This window comes from Lynx rufus, unplaced genomic scaffold, assembly GCF_022079265.1.
Source record: "Lynx rufus isolate CCGP_SWC_20201006 ecotype Redwood Valley unplaced genomic scaffold, mLynRuf1.p SCAF_6, whole genome shotgun sequence".
In the NCBI taxonomy this organism is placed as follows: domain Eukaryota; kingdom Metazoa; phylum Chordata; class Mammalia; order Carnivora; family Felidae; genus Lynx; species Lynx rufus.
The window spans coordinates 101,039,263-101,053,048 of NW_025814878.1; the positions used below are offsets into that span (position 1 = coordinate 101,039,263).

The 13,786-nt window shown below is 37.0% G+C and overlaps 1 protein-coding gene and 1 pseudogene across 1 annotated transcript in view; one reads left to right on the forward strand and one right to left on the reverse strand.

The window, feature by feature from the left end:
- CD2AP (CD2 associated protein) overlaps positions 1-13,786 on the reverse strand; it is a 144,698-nt gene that overhangs the window by 110,814 nt on the left and 20,098 nt on the right. The gene's annotated exons all lie outside the window — the stretch shown is intronic.
- On the forward strand, positions 5,847-7,912 carry LOC124528378 (serine/threonine-protein phosphatase 2A 56 kDa regulatory subunit alpha isoform-like; annotated as a pseudogene).

Sequence of the window (13,786 nt, forward strand, 5' to 3'; positions counted from 1 at the left end):
CTAAAGGATTAATCTCCATCCTCCAAGTCCCCGGCTGCTCCCCCACCCCCCCACACACATACAGTTTGGGGAAACTAGTAAAGCTCCTATAGATGAGTGCTCATTCTTAGAGAAAGGACTACTGATTCCCAGAATTTAGGTCTCCACAGCAAAGCTCAGCTCCCTGCCTGATAATTCTAAACTAAAGCTGTGAGTCCTACCTACATAAATAGTCCCCCCAGCTTGTTATTTATTATTTATTCATAAATATGAACAAATAATAGTTAATTGTGAAAAACCATAATAAAATGAAAAATTACTCCTGGATGAAACATATACCCACCTCCCCCCTTTCAACTCTCCAAAACAATTTAGTCCTAAAGTCATTAGGTATAGAAGAGTACAGTGGGAGAAAGGCGGAAAAGCCCGGGTGGGGGGTGTCTGGTATGAGAATCAAAGACCAAAAAATGTAAAAAAGTAAAAGGTATCCAAAACTGGGGTAGGGGTAGAGGCAGGGCCAGAATATGGTAAGGAGAGCATCCACATAAGGGGATTTTCCTAGTATAGCATATCAGCACTCTAAAGCAAGGTGAGGAGGGCATCCATACAAAGGCAACTTGACAAGGTGTATCAGAGCCCAAGCACAGTGGAGAGGGCATCCAAGCTGAGGAGTAGTTTGGTGAGGGATATCAAAGGCCAAATGGTATTGGAGATGGGGGGTGGGAGGGCAGATTTCCATGCAGAGGTATAGAAGGGTAAAGCAACCTAGAATGAAGACTAATAGCCCAAGCAGAAGAGGGTGTCCATGCAAGGGTGAGGGTGAAGAGTGACAGCAGGGACGAAGACTGGCTAAATCCAGGGGACTGATTAAATAAGTAAATATATTAAGGATAATGGAAGTCAAGTTTCTCTATGTCAGAGAAGGGAATTGTAAACATAAGGGAGAAAAGGCTAGGTTCAATCCTGTAATGCTAAATGAGAAGTACCACCATGTACTTAGGTTTTCAATACACAAACACACACATGAAACACATACACATAAACACACCAGCTGTCCTCTTAAAAAACCAGCAAAGGGGCGCCTGGGTGGCGCAGTCGGTAAAGCGTCCGACTTCAGCCAGGTCACGATCTCGCGGTCCGTGAGTTCAAGCCCCGCGTCAGGCTCGGGGCTGATGGCTCGGAGCCTGGAGCCTGTTTCCGATTCTGTGTCTCCCTCTCTCTCTGCACCTCCCCCGTTCATGCTCTGTCTCTCTCTGTCCCAAAAATAAATAAAAACATTGAAAAGAAAAAAAAAAATTAAAAAAAAAAACCCAGCAAAGTCCAATAGCAATGCGCAACCTAATGCACAGATCCTGTAAACACCACTTTCTCTTAAAAAGAACTAGGAATCCTTGGGAAGACAGGCAATTCCGCCTCTGAAGCAGGAAAAGTACAAGATAAGCCAGAAGTACAGTATTGTGCCACAAAGCAAGGAAGTTAAAGAAAGATAAGGTGATGCCAAAGGACAGAAAGAAGTTATATCAAAAAGGCTCTTATTGGCCAAACCAGGACAATCTGAGCACCAGAATAAACAATGACAGTAACAGAACATATCCAGTTGAATAAAGAAACCAGAGTCCATACATATATAAATAAATGTTAATTATTTAAGTCTATGGTTGGATTGTGATTAAGTAGATCCTGGTTTGTAGAAAATACACACTAAAATATTCAGGATAAAGGCATCAGTCAGGGAGAAATTTTTTATACTGTACTTATTTCTACAACTTATCATTTCAAAATAAAAAAATGTAAACATGTGCAAATTTGTATCCTCAAGAGATGTAACAAAGTTCATAAAGTCAGCACCAAATGCTATGAAAAAAAATGAGAAAATAAAAAAGGTTTGGAAATTTGTGTCTTTCAGCATGTCTCATTAATTTTTAAGTTTATTTTTTATTTTTGAGAGAGAGAGAGAGAGAGAGAGCAAGTGGGGGAGGGGCAGAGAACAAGGGAGATAGAATCCAAAGCAGGCTTCACACTGTCAGCACAGAGCCCAATGCATGCGGGGCTCAAACTCAGGAACCCTGAGATCATGACCTGAGCTGAAACCAAGAGTTGGATGCTCAATGGACTGAGCCACCCAGGTGCCCCATTAATTTTTTTTTTTCTTTTGGAGAAGTGAAGACAAAATCCAAGGAAGTTTTCCAGAAAAGGTAAAGCAAAAAGACATAAGGAAAATAAAAATAAAAGACAGATGATCAATCCAGACAATTCAACATCCAAATAACAGTTCTAGAAAAAAAGACAGAAAATAGAGAACTGACAATGAAATAATACAAGAAAATACTCCAAAGCTTAAAGGAAACAAATCTGCAAAAATAAAGAGATTTGTGAAAATCCAGCACAATAACAAAAAGTAAGTACTCACATCTAGATGAAATTTCGTAAAAAAGATAAAAAATATCCTAGAAGGGTGTCTGAAAGGAAATAGAGTTAGTCTACAAAAGAATGAGAATCATCAGAAGACTTCTCATTAAGGACACCAGATTCTACAGGAAAAATAAAAAGGCAAGGCCACTTAAGTATTAAAGGAAAATGAATTCCACGGTCAGCCAAATCAGCAGACAAGGGTGTTACATTTTCACACAGGCAAGGAAAAGGAAATTAACTCTGACATATAACCTTACATGATGTTATCCAGTAAAATTTAAAAAAAAAAAAAAAAAGGAAACAAAAGAGAAGAAGACATGAAATCCAAGAAATAGTGGAGCCAATCCCAGAGAGTGAGAAAAGTGCTAAGATAGCAACCGTGCAACAAATATAAGAAACAGCCTAGACTAAGCAGGAGACAAAAAGTTCTAGGAGGAATTTCAGAGCAAGAAGGAATGAAGAACAGACTGTGTATTAATTAACTGTACATTTTTAAAACCTAATAATGCACGTGGTAATCACTAAGATAATAAGTATAAAATGCCAAACAAAAAATAGTGGACTTGCAGTTTCGGCTCCAACATGTGATAAACTTGGATGGTGTCACTCCCACCCTTACAACAAGAAAAAAGCTAAGCAAACTGAAAGTCAGTGGCTTTTCTTGGGCCCACCATAGAACTGAGGACACAAGGCAAACTGCCAGCTCAGGATATGGAGAGGCAAGAACTACTGGATCACCTCAAACACAAACAACTGGAACCATAAACTGATAGGAACATTATATGGGTTTCCCAGGGCTGTCATAACAATCACAAACTAGGTGACTTAAAACAATAGAAGTTTATTCTTTCACATGTATAGCTCTGGAGGCCAGAGTACAAAATCAAGTTATCAACAGGGTTGGATCTTTCTGAAGACTCAGAGAAAGAATTGCTTCACACTTGTGTCTTGGCTTCTGGAGGCTGCCAGAAATCTCTGGCATTCCTTAGCTTGCATAATTCCAACCTCTGCCTCCATCTGCACATGACCTTGCCCTTCTGTGTGTCTCAAATCTCCCTCCTCTAACTCTTAATAAGAACATCACTCACTGGATTTATGGTCAATCCTAAATCCAAGACCATACAACCTTAAGATCCTTAGTTATGTCTGCAAAGACTTCATTGCCAAATAATGCCACATTATTGTACCAGGGCTTAGAACCTGGACATATCACTTTGGAGGCAAAAAGTTAATCCACTACAAACACTTAAATGGTATTTTTTCCCCTGCTTTATTTTTTATTTGTTTTTAAAATTTAAATCCAAGTTAGTTAACATATAGTATAATAATATCAGGAATAAATTTTAGTGATTCATTACATACATACAACACCCAGTGCTCACCCTAACAAGTGTCCTCCTTAACGCTCCCCCCAACACCCCACCAGCAACCATCAGTTTGTTCTGTATTTTAGAGTCTCTGTATTCTCTGTATTCTCCCTCTCTGTTGTTACAATATTTTGCTTTCCTTCTCTTTTGTTCATGTTTTGTATGTTAAATTCCACATGAGTAAAGTCATCTACTTGTCTTTCTATGATTTATTTCACTTAGCATAATACATCCCAGTTCCATCCACATTGTTGTAAATGGCAAAATTTCATTTTTTTTGATTGCCAAGTAATATTCCATTGTATGTATGTATATGTGTGTGTGTGTCTGTGTGTATGTGTGTGTGTGTGTGCATCTTCTTTATCCATTCATCAGTCAACGGACTTAAATGGTATTTTTGAGAAAACTTCTGGGAACCACAGTCTTAGGGGAGTCACCCATTTTTGTGGGGTTTACTTCCAGGAACATCACCAGATTCTCAGAGTGAAGAGCCCATAAAGATCTCCTTGTGCTTCCAGCAGGGAAGAAGGTCAAAGAAGTCAGTGTGAAACAGAAAACAGAGCATTCACCCTAACAAAGACTTAATCTCCACCGAAAAGACTTTATCCACCTGTGGAAAGGTCATTTCTCTGATTCTGGTCCCCTCTTAACCTTTCTCACAGGAGGGATGGGGGACAGTGTGGGGGGGAGGGACCTAAGAAAGACCTATCAAGATCACAGTCCCAGGCCACAAACCCACAAAAAGTATGAGATTTAATTATAAGATTATAGGATGCTTTCTCTCCTCTACACCTTACCACCACACCAGGGGGGCTCCAATACAGTAAGTTAATTACTGCTGAAAGAGTTACTGCCTGGTGCAGATTCCATCTGAGGAGTTGTTAGGAAAGCACAAAGACAGCCAGGGAGACAAAAATGGACACTAAAGAAATAAGCCTCTGGTACCTATACCTACAGCAAATATTAAACACAATACAACTCTAGGACAGATTAATTTAAAATCTCACACTAATGATCTGTTTATCTCAGTTCCTATTTCCTAACATATAATGTCAAACTTTTCAACAAAAAATTATACATCATGCTTTTAAAAGGCAAGAAAAAACAAAGACAAAGCAAGCATCAGAGCCAGACTCAAATATAACACTTATTTTGGAATCAAATAGGGAATTTAAAATAACTATGATTAATAATGTTAAGGATGATAATGGGGGAAAAGGGGGGGGGACAAGAAGCAAGAACAGATGGGAAAAGTAAGCAGACGGAAATTCTAAAATCAAAAGAAAATGAAAAAACTAAAAATCACTAACAGAAATAAAGGATGCCAGGTAGCATGTCACTGCTCCAGGAAATGAGGGGTCAGTGCTAAAAGGGAAAAGTGGGCACCATGGCAACTGTGGTGTCTTGGAGGGGATCCACAATGGCAACCCATAAGCAGGAAGTTCCAAGCAAAGGTAGGATACACTGGCAGCAGCCACTGAGATGCTGGCCAGTGGGCTGGCAACCTAAACTGAAGGGACAAGTGGCATGCTCAGCATCCACACCCCTGAGCCCTTGCCTCAGTTTCCTGAACTTCAGGCTCCCTTCCACTGGACCTCCATGCCCAGGATCAGCAACTTTTTCAAACCTCTCCTCCCCTATCCTTGCCTCCTTCAGCCCCTGGAGCTCCGTGAGAAGCAGGGACCGGAAACTTCCAGCACTGAGATATGGCCCTGAGGGGTTGACAGGCAGCAAAAAGGTCCCCAATGCCCAGGAGAGAATTACACTGGGGGAAGGGGACAGGGCAAAGGGACACAAGCTCTCTGTACCTCTCCCCACCTCTTCCCTCTGCCACTGCCCGTTCTGTGCAAGTAGCCCTCCTAAGCACCAGGGCCGTGTAAATGTCCTGGTAATCCCACTAATGGAAGCTGCCGGCACTGCCATCTAGGCCTCAGAGAAAGCAGTCAGCTTTATCCTGAAATGGTATGCACAGCACAGAGGCAGAAGTGCTCCCAGGGCTCCTGACAGCTCCACAGCAAGGGCAACAGGCAGAGGGGCACTCCTTGCCCCAACTCAAAGACGCCACCTCCAATGAACGAGAGCTTTCTGTCACAGCTGCATCGGTGTTGTATCTGTTTGATTTCATGGGCTCTGTTTCAGCCTTGAAGATCAACAAAATTAAAAGAGCAACACTGAATGAACTGATGGAGTATGTTTCAACTAACTGTGAAGTAATTTGTTGAATCAGTGTATTGTGATAAAAGTAAAAATGATCACTGCTAACATCTTCTATACTCTTCCTCCAAGTGATAATCTAGATTTTGATCCAGAAAAGGATGAACTCGAGGCCTCTTGGCTTCACATACAATTGGTGTCTGCCTTAAGATTTTTGGAGTTCTGATTTTCTAGCCTAGCATTACAAAGTGATGTATTGGCCAGAAATTTGTAAAACGGTTCCTGGGCTTTTCAACAGTGAAGATACCTAACAGAATAGGACTTCCTGAAGACTGTTCTACACTGAATTTATCGGAAATTTCTTGGATTATGAGCATTCATAAGAAAACAAATTAACAACATTTTCCTCAGGTTTATGTATGATACACATTTCAAAGGTGTTGCTGAACTCCTTAAAATATTAGTAGTATTATCAATGGCTTTAGGCGATTACCAATGAAAACAGAACATATTTCTAATGATGGCTCTTATTCTTAACCACACTGCAAAAGGATTAGCTTTGTCTCATGCTCAGCTAGCCTACTGTGTTGTATACTTTCTGAAGAAAAGATACAACACTAACATAACCAATGATTATAGGATTGCTGAAATTCTGGCCAAAAACATGCAGTCAGAAAGAGGTGATGTTTTCAGAAGAAACTGAAGAAATCTCAGATGTCACTGAACCAACACAGTTCAAAAGAAGTGAAGAGCCCTTTGCAAGCAGATATCCAAGTATGTACCCAGTTCTCAGTTTTAGGTTGGAGAAAGGGTACCATCCTGCTGTAATAATGAATACATTCTTAGTTTGAGGAAAATATTAACAAAATGCTGACAATTGCATTTCGCAGTTTGTAAAAAATCTCCATTGAACACTGGAATTTGACAACTGTAGCATTCGTACACAACATGCTGAAATCCCTAATGGACATAAAAATGCTTTTCTTTTTTTTTTTTTTTAAGAATAGGTTTTTTTTGTTGTTGTTGTTGTTTTTTAACGTTTATTTATTTTTGAGACAGAGAGAGACAGAGCATGAATGGGGGAGGGTCAGAGAGAGGGAGACACAGAATCTGAAACAGGCTCCAGGCTCTGAGCTGTCAGCACAGAGCCCGATGCGGGGCTCGAACTCACGGACCGCGAGATCATGACCTGAGCCAAAATCGGCCGCTTAACCGACTGAGCCACCCAGGCGCCCCTAAAAATGCTTTTCAACAACCTTACTAGCTCCGAAGATGAAAGACAAGAAGAGAAAAAAAAAGAAACTGGAACACAAAGAATTGTGGGCAAAAATTACAGGAGCTAAAGCTAAAGAAAAGCTTGAGGAAAGCAGAACAGTGTTTACAACATGCAAAGTATTCTCAGTAACACAAGTGACAAATTAAAAACAGAAAAGAGAAGAAAAGAAAATCAAAAAGCCTACCATCACCATTGGACAGGCACAGTTTTAGACACCATTTTGAAATATGTAAAAATTTTGAAACAAAATAAACCTCATCAGTATAATTAAAAGGCCAAGGTTTTTTTCCCAGCAAATGTAAATGAAAAAAATTTGTGGACTAAACATAGCTCTGTGCTACGCCATGGTCACAGTACATTGTAATCATTGTCTAATCACTGATTTATTGTGTCACTTCTCAAGTTATGAGATAGTTAGGAGAGTGGTAAGAATTGTGACGAATTTTATTGTGTTGCACATAGATACAGTGGTGTGCTCTGTATATTTCTCCTTTTTATAGTACGCTCTATATAATGTTATAGACCCTAGTTAGTTACAGCCTACGAAAAAGAGTATTTCCTAAAATAAAACTCAAATATAATTCTTACCCATCTCTTCATTTCTTCTAGAAATATGATGAGGATAATTACCCACCCTACACCTTCCTTCACTACAGATAATACTTTTGGTCTAAAATCTAAGCAAAAACATAAATCTCCAAGTGTTTTGAAGCACAAAACATAAATAAAAGCTGGGAAAGTAAACAAAACAAAACAAAAATGATAGAGGATGCCATTGGTGGGCTCATCACCAGACTAGACACCACCAAGGATGGAACCAGCAGACTTGAAAATATGTCATTTGAAACTTCCCAAACCAAAATGTAAAGAGAAAAAAATAATATAAAAAAATAAAACAATGGGGCGCCTGGGTGGCTCAGTCAGTTAAGCATCTGACTTCGGCTCAGGTCATGATTTTGCGGTTCCTGAGTTCGAGCCCCACCTTGGGCTCTGTGCTGACAGCTCAGAGTCCGGAGCCTGCGTTGGATTCTGTGTCTCCCTCTCTCTCTGCCCCTCTCCAACTAGTACATGCATGCTCGCACGCACTCTCTCTCTCTCTCTCTCAAGAATAAACATTAAAAAATTTTTATAAAAAAAAAATAGAACAGAAATCCAAGAAGGGTGCAACAATTTCGAAAGATAAAATATATGCATAACTGGAGTGCTAGAAAAGAAAGATAATGGAGAATTTTCCAAAATTATTATCATACACCAAACCACATACATGGGAAGTTCAGAGAATACAAAGCAGGATAAATGTGGGAAAATCTACACCTAAGCATACCATATGCAAACGCAGAAAACCAAACACAAATTCTTGAAAGAAGCCATAAGAAAGAAAAAAAAAAAACTTAGGTATAGAAGAACAAGGATAAGAACTATAGCAGACTTAAAAGAGAGTGGAGTAGGGGCACCTGGGTTGCTCAGTCAAGTTAAGTGTCCGACTTCGACTTATGTCATGATCTCATGGTTTGTGGGTTCGAGCCCCGTATCAGGTTCCATGCTAACAGTGTGGAACATGCTTAGGATTCTCTCTTTCAACCTCTCTCTCTGATTTCCTCCACTCTTGCTTTCTCTCTCACTCAAAAATAAATATATAAACTTAGGAAAAAAAGAGTAGAGAACACTAAAGTATGAAAAGAAAAAACCTTCCAACTTAAGAATTCTTAGAAGGAAGTTTACAGAGATAAAGGTCAACCTTAAGAAACAAGAAAAATCTGAATTAAATACTTTAATTTTATATCTAAAGGAAGTAGAAAAAGTACAAACAAAGCTCAAAGTTAAAAGGAAAAAAAATAACAAATCAGAGCAGAAATAAATGATATTTTTTAAAAAATAAAAAAGATCAATGAATCCAAGAGCTGCTTTTTGAAAGATAAGCAAAATTGATAAACCTTTACCCAAACTCATCAAGAAAAAAAGAGAACTCAAGTAAATAAAACCAGAAATGAAACAAGTAACAACCAAGACCACAGATTTATAAAAGACTACTACAGAAATTTATATGCCAATAAATTGGCCGACTTAGAAGATATGCATAAATACCTAGACACATACATTCTTCCAATATTGAATCAGGAAAAAATAGAAAATCTGAACAGACTGATGACAAGTAAGAAAATTAAATTGGTAATCAAAAAAACTTCCAATAAACAAAAGTCCAAGACCAGATGCCTTCACAGTTGAATTCTACCAAACATTTAAAAGAAGAGTTAATACCTATTCTTCTCAAACTATTTAAAAAAAATGAAGGAAAGCTTACAGCACTACCCTAATACTAGAACCAATAACACTATGAAAAAGGAAAACTATGGGTTAATTATATCTGATGAAAACAGAGGCAGATATACTCAACAAAATATTAGCAAATTTCACTCAACAATACATTAGAAGAATCATTCACCATGATCAAATGGGATTTATTCCAGAGATGCAAGGATGGTCCAGTATCCAAATATCAATCAATATGACACATCACATCAACAAAATAAAAGATAAAATCCCATATGACCATCTCAATAGATGCAGAAAAAGCATCTGACAAAATTCAACATCCATTCATGATAAAAACTCTCAACAAAATGGGTGTGGAGGGAACACACTTCAACATAAAAAAGCCATATATAATGAACCCATAGCTAATGTCATACTCAATGGTGAAAAACTGAGAGCTTTTCCTTTAAGATTAGGAACAAGACAAAGGTACCTACTCTTGCCACTTTTATTCAAAACAGTACTGGAAATCCTAGCTATAGCAATCAGGCAAGAAAAAGGAATAAAAGAATGGTACCAAATGGGTACGAAGAAGTAAAACTGTCACTATTTCCAGATGACATAACCCTATATATAGAAAACTCTAAAGATTCCACCAAAAAGACTTGAGAAAAACTGAATTCAGTAAAGTTGCAGGACACAAAATAAATATCCAGGAGTTGGCTGCATTTCTTTATACTAAAAACAAAACAGCAGAAAGAGAAATTAAGAAAACAATCCCATTTACAATTACACCAAAAAGAATAGAATACCTAGGAATAAATTTAACCAAGAAGGTGACTAACCTATAATGTGATAATTATAAGACACTGAAGAAAGAAACTACAGATGACACAAATGGAAAGTTATAATGATGAATTAATCTACAAAATGATGAAATATGATGAATTAATCTACAAAAATGCAGGCAAGAAAGTACAGTGGAGCAAAGAGTCTCTTCTATAAATGCTGTTGGTAAAAATGGACTGCTACACACAAAAGAATAGAACTCAACCACTTTCTTACAATGTATAGAAAAATAAAGTGGTTTAAACACTTAAATATGAGAACTGAAACCAGAATATTCCTTAAAAAAAAAAAAAAAAAAAAAACAGGCAGTAGTCTTTGACACTGGCCCTGATAACATATTTATGGGTAGGTCTCCTCAGGCAAGGGAAATAAAAAATAAACAAACTATTTGGACTACCAAAGTAAAAAGCTTCTGCACAGCAAAGGAAGTCATCAACAAAATGAAAATGCAACCTCCTGGATGAGAAGAGATATTTGCACATGATTTATCCAACAAGAGGGTTAATAGCCAAAATATATAAACAACTCTTACAACTCAACACCAAAAAAACAAAGAATCCAGTTTTGAAAATGGACAGAATACCTAAAGAGACATTTTTATAAAGTCATACAGATGGCCAACTGACACATGAAAAAAATGCTCAAAATAACAAAATATCAAGGAAATATAAATCAAAACCACAGTGTTAAAAAAAAATGTGTTATAACCTTTCACCAGTCAGAGCAGCTAGAATCAAAAAGACAAGAAATACCAAATGTTGATGAGGATAGAGAAAAAAATCCTCATGCACTTCTGGTGGAATTGTAAATTGGTGATACTGTAAAAAAAAAAAAAAACAGTATGGAGGTTCCTCAAAAAATTAAAAATAGAAAGAATATACGATCTAATAATTTCACTATTGAATATTTACTCAAAGAAAGCAAAAGCACTAATTCAAAAAGACATACGCAGCCCGTGTTCATTACAGCATTATTTACAATAGCCAAGATATGGAAGCAACCTGTGTCCATTGATAGATGAATGGATAAAAGATGTGGTGTGTGTGTGTGTGTGTGTATATACGTATATGCATATGTGTATAAACAAAGAGATAGATAACGGCGTGTTACTCAGCCATAAAAAAAAAAAGAATGAGATCTTTCCATTTACATTAACAGGGATAGACCTGGAATTATGCTAAAATGGAGATAAGTCAAAGAAACACAAATACCATATGATTTCACTTATTTGTGGAATCTTTAAAAAAAGAAAGAAAAATCCAGAAAGACTGTAAATACAGAAAAATTGCCAGCTGCCAGAGGGGAGAGATGGGAGATGGGCAAAACAGGCAAGGGGAATAAGAGGTACAAACTCCCAGTTATAAAATAAATATGTTACAGAGATGAAAAATATAGGAAATACGGTTAGTAATATTGTAATAACATTGTATGGTGACAGATGGCAACTACACTCACCACTGTGAGAACTGCATAATATATAGAATTGCCAAATCACTGTGTCATGCACCTGAAACTAATATAACACTGCATATGAACCATTATTAAATATTTTTCTTAATAAAAAGAGTGAAGGAAAAGGAATAAATGGAAGTAAAACAAAATGCTTTTTCTTACTCGTAACTAATCTAAAAGATAACTGTTTAAAATAATAATTTACTGATTATTGCACATCGACAGGCTAATAATATAAGTGACAGCAACTTCATAAAGGACAAAGGAAGAGTTAGGAATACTCTATGGTATTTGCATTACATGTGAAGTTGTGCAGTGCTATTTTAAGGTGAACTCAGGGGGCGCCTGGGTGGCTCAGTTGGTTAAGTAACCGATCCTTGATTCTGGCTCAGGTCATGATCTCATGGTTTGTGGGATCAAGCCCATGTCAGGCTCTGTGTTATCAGCACAAAGCCTGTTTGGGATTCTCTCTCTCTCTCTCTCTCTCTCTCCCCCCCCCCCCGTCTCTCTCTCAAAATAAATAAACTTTAAAAAATAAATAAATAAAGGTGAACTCAGACTGGTTATAAATATATATAGCAAACTTTAAGGCAAATACCTAAAAAAATTCTAAGTATAATTCATAGGCTAGGAGAAAACATAAAATCTGAAATCATAAAATGTACAACTAAAGGAAATAGCATATAAAAACAGAGAAAATAGAAAAATAGGGAAAAATCAATGAAACCAAAATTGATCATTTTAAAAGGTCAATAAAATTAATAAATTTCTAGGAAGAATGATTAAGAAAAAAAAAGAGAAGACCCAAATTACCAATATCAAGAATAAAAAGAGACACCATCACTAAAGACTTTATACTCATTAAAAACAATAATAATAAGGAAAACTGTAAACAACATACACATGTAGAAAACCTGAAAGTTTTGGGGCACCTGGGTATCTCAGTCAGTTAAGTGTCAACTTCGACTCAGGTCATGATCTCACCATTTTTGAGTCTGAGCCCCGTGTTGGGCTCTGTGCTGACAGCTCAGAGTCTGGAGCCTGCTTCAGATTCTGTGTCTCTGTCTCTCTCTGCCCCTTTCCCACTCATGCTCTATCTCCATCTCTCAAAAACTGAATAAATGTTAAAAAATTTTTTTTTATTTTAAAAAACATTAAGCCTCAAAGTTTTGGTGCTTTGGTAGTTTCAGATAATCTGAATAACTACTTTTAAAATTTTTTTAAGTTTGTAGTTGGAAACACTCTAGAAAAAGAAATCTCCAGACCCAGATGGTTTTCCTGGCAAATTCTACCAAATATTTAATGATGAACTCTCCCAACTGTACACAATGAGGTAAGTAAAAAATATTTATCACAATGGCTAAAATAAAAAATTCTAAAAAGGATGTGAAGCCATTGGAAATCTACAATATTGCTGGTAGCAATACCAAAAAAAAAAAAAAAAAAAAAAGTAACAGACACCAGTAAAGAGTTTGGCAGTTTCTTATAAAGTTAAACATACACATTTCCATATGACTCACAATCCCACTCCTAGTTACATATACTCTGGAGAAGTAAAATACATGTTCACATAAAAACCTCTACACAAATGTTTATAGCAGCTCTATCCATAAGTGCTACAAACCAGGAAAAGAAAAACAAACACCCTTCAATAGACAAATGGATAGAAAATTGTGGTATAGTCATGTAATGAAATACTACTCAGCAACAAAAATGAACTATTGATACAGTTAACGAACAAATCTTAAGAGCATTACATTAAATTAGGCCAATTTCAAAAGGTTACATATTGTACAAACCAATTATATGAAATTTTCAAAAAGATAAATCTATGAAGAACAGCTGGTTGCCACAGGAGGGAGAAGAGATGGTCACTACAAAATTAATAGAACTGCACACATCCAAAAAAGTCCATTTTCCTGTATGTCAATTCTAATAAATAACAGGGTAACTATGTACAAATATAATCTGTCTTTTGTAATGCTATAAAGAGCAAGAGTCTAGTAATTCTGACATCAGTGAGGATAATGGTAATGTAGTCCTA